This window comes from Patiria miniata, unplaced genomic scaffold (genome assembly GCF_015706575.1).
Source record: "Patiria miniata isolate m_02_andy unplaced genomic scaffold, ASM1570657v1 HiC_scaffold_5, whole genome shotgun sequence".
Taxonomy (NCBI): Eukaryota; Metazoa; Echinodermata; class Asteroidea; order Valvatida; family Asterinidae; genus Patiria; species Patiria miniata.
Genome location: NW_024037072.1, coordinates 32,972,297 through 32,974,736, shown reverse-complemented (window position 1 = coordinate 32,974,736; position 2,440 = coordinate 32,972,297).

Sequence of the window (2,440 nt, the reverse complement as noted above, 5' to 3'; positions counted from 1 at the left end):
TTTGTCAATGTCAACAAAGGTTTGCATGGCCTTTTTTCACGAAAGAGTTAACCAGGGGGTTCCCGGTATCTGAACCGAGTCCAGAAATGAATCAGACAAGTAAGCAATGACAAGTTTTGTTATTTTCCTGTTCATCGATTTCACATGCAACCATATTGATACATCAATGGAAACCATACACACCCTTACACTGGTTTCGGTTCTCTTTCTAAAAGGAATTGCTATTTTACATCAACAGGGTAAAACAAAAACGAATTAGACTAAATAAGCACAGGTTAATGGTTACAAACCCCTTGAGAAGGAAACAAGTAAAATACCTTTGTGCTTGTGTGGTAAAGATGAAGTCAAAAGCGATCGAGTTATTATTTCCAAGACTTTCAACAAAACGAAAGTGCCTGCAATAAAGAAGTCCACTTTCACGATGCTGTTCAAGCGAATAAATCATTCCATTTATTGCCAATAACACTATTGCTCGAGTCATTCGAGAGCACATGATCTACTTGACAAACAATACTTATGAGAAATAAGTGTACAACAGATTCCACAAATGAGAAGTACGTAATTTCACGGGTGATCTACTTTTGGCAACCAGGGATGCACAAATTCGCAGAAGCAATTTGCAACAGAACAGTTTACTCACGTAATTATTCAAATGACACACATTCCAATTTGCATCTTATTAAAATAAAATTACACTTACGAACAACTGCACTGAAAATCTCGAGCAGGATGTTACAAAACGTTTTAGTTCCTATCCCTTTATTTCGTCGCACGAAGCAAACTCAACCAAACACCAAATTCGGCCCCAGGTTCAAACTGTATGAGTGCATGTCTGCTTAAGATTTTGCTTCACTTTCTTACCTTTCCAAACGGGTTCTACCCGATGTTTCCCAATACCTACGTTCCCCAAAATCCTTAGGGTTAGGGTAAGGGTTAGGGTTGGGGAACATAGGTATTGAGGAACATTGGTATTGGGGAACATTGGTATTAGGGAACATAGGTATTGGGGAACATAGGTATGCAACCCCCCCCCCCCCCCAACTGTCCAACGCAAATTCGAGGCTAGGTTTTATGTTTTTTTTTTTTCGTGGGGGATCGGAGGCATGAATAACCGTTTAGGATAATATAACATCATATAGCATTTGAGGTAGTTTTACATGTACATCAGGATCCAACTATATCATAAACCCATAAACCAAACGTACACGTACATATTCAGAGTCAGATTCTGTTGGGTACTATAAATTACTCCAAGTTGGACTCTGTTGGATCTAGCAGACAACTAAAAATTAGGCACAGTTGGATTCTGTTGGATTGTACCGTTGGACCCTGTTGGATTTAGCAGGGTAGTCCTGTGGAACCCTTAGGGGGTTAGGGTTAATATATATACACAAATCAATGAATGCAGAGCGAGACAGAGACAAAAAGAAATCCACCTCAATGGATCCTGGACCGCCACTGTTTTCACCCAACAAAAGCTCCTGACAAAGATGGGTGGCCATTTGAAATTCAAGGATATTATCCACAGCTAGATAAGAATCACTCTGCTGTCTGACATTTCATAATGATTTTTCTTCTCATACTCAACAAACAATGGGACCTTTGATATTTCACATTCAAATGCATGGACTTTGAATTCCCCCATCACCCCACAAAGCGCAAAGATGTGTACAGTGTAAACGTGTGTGTACTTCTCAAGTCACAAGTGGATCGCCCACGAAGCCTGGTGAGGCAAAGCCTCATAAAGTATAAAATGCACATATTAGAATAGGCAGCACGACAAGCATGCTGATGCTAATGAATTTATCGAATGGGTGATAAAATCTATCAAAGAATATCTTTCTGGGGGAAGCAGTAGAAATAATAATTACATTGACGTTCTGACTTTCAAAATCACACACTTCTTTATGTTAAATGTGGACATTCCTTTGTTTTTGTGGAGTAAAGAAAAACCAGTGAAAAAAACTCATTTCACTCAAACTGTGAAAACTCTTTCAACCCAATTTTTTTCTATGATTCCCTTCAGTGTTTCTCTTTATTTATTAGATAAACCTAACCCCAAAATGCCTCTCGACCTGTTTTCCAGAGAGGGGGAAACGTTGTGTGTGGACGTGGGCAAGTCCGCACAACGTCACTGCTGCAGGTACCTAGTTTATGTGGACATCTTTTGTTCGGAAGTCCACACGGTGAATGTAATGCTTGTACACCCATATGTGGCAGAAATCCTGGATCGTTGCAGTTCAATAACCCTAGAAAGTACATGTATCAGACTGCCTTAATTTACGGTTGGTTTAGAATTATTGTAGTGTTCCTGGACCATCTAAGTCATTAGGGAAGGCTGCATATGCCTTGGTCTTTGGCAAGTCTGTAAAAGCTCTAGGTGCTAGTGCGAACAGTCACAACTGCTCTTTCTGACTCACATTTCAGACTTGATGGCAAA